At 54.2% G+C, this 1,009-nt stretch overlaps 1 protein-coding gene across 1 annotated transcript in view; it reads left to right on the top strand.

Moving 5' to 3' along the window:
• Nucleotides 1-1,009, top strand: part of PLEKHA6 (pleckstrin homology domain containing, family A member 6) — a 130,088-nt gene that overhangs the window by 99,114 nt on the left and 29,965 nt on the right. The gene's annotated exons all lie outside the window — the stretch shown is intronic.

The following is a 1,009-nucleotide window of genomic DNA, read 5'->3' as shown; positions in this document are numbered from 1 at the left end:
ACAGGCAGGTGAAGCTGGGCCTCCCTGGGAACCCCTGGGGGCCACCCATCAAAGACGTGCCCGCGGCTGGTGCATCCTAGGCCCGTGTTTTTCCATATTTAAAAATTCATGCCCCATGGGGGGGGGTGTTGGCCGGGCGGGGGCAGGGAGGGAAAGTTGGACAGAGAGGAAGGTCCCTGTAGCGGCTAGCAGGTCACCTGCTAATTGGAGCTTGTTTGTTGCAGTTTTCTTCAGTTTTGTTTACTGTTGTACATCCCACCTGATCAGCCCTTGACACATAGTAGGTGTTCAGTGTTCAATAAATGAACACCCCTGGCTTCTCCCTGCTTTAAAAAAGTGTTGGGGGAGGACAAAGATCTATACCTCCTCTAGGAAGTTCTTTTTAAAATAGTCCCACTACCTTCCATCAAGGACTAGCGTGGAAGGAGCTCACGAGGGTTGGTGACAGTGCAGTCACCCTGATGCAATGCCAGGCAAGTCCCAGGCCTGAGAAGAGACAGGGTAGTTGGCCCTGTAGCGGGACAGGCCTGTTGCTCCCTGGAACCCAGAGAATGGCTGAGCCCTGACTTCTCCCTGCCTCCTAGGAACAACTCAGTGAATCATTAACTTTGGCAAACAAAGGTTGTACCCAGTGACAGCCCCCTTTCCCGCCCCCCCAAGAATGCTACTGTCTTTGTGCCCTGAACCCAGAGAAAAGAAGGCAAGATGGGGACATGTATACCAGCTGTCTACACAGGCTAAATATGGGGGAGAAAATGTGCCCTGGGCCGTGGCACTGAAGTCAAAGGTGAAAAGCTAGAAAGAGCCAGGATCTCTGCAGAGTGGGGAGAGGCTCTGGGATTGGCGTGGGGAGATGGTCCTGGTGTCTAGAATCGTGTCTGCAGGCTCCCGACTCCCAGTGCCAGGAGTGGGCCTCCAGCACTGTGCAGAGACCACCCCGTGTGGTTGTGTGTTGTGGTCTTGAGCTGAGCCACAAATGGGGATTGATGTGTGGTAAGAGGGCCGACAG

This window comes from Condylura cristata, unplaced genomic scaffold (genome assembly GCF_000260355.1).
Source record: "Condylura cristata isolate star-nosed mole 26May11 unplaced genomic scaffold, ConCri1.0 scaffold00018, whole genome shotgun sequence".
In the NCBI taxonomy this organism is placed as follows: Eukaryota; Metazoa; Chordata; class Mammalia; order Eulipotyphla; family Talpidae; genus Condylura; species Condylura cristata.
Note: the sequence above shows the minus strand (reverse complement) of the source record. Positions and strands in the feature narration are given on the sequence as shown.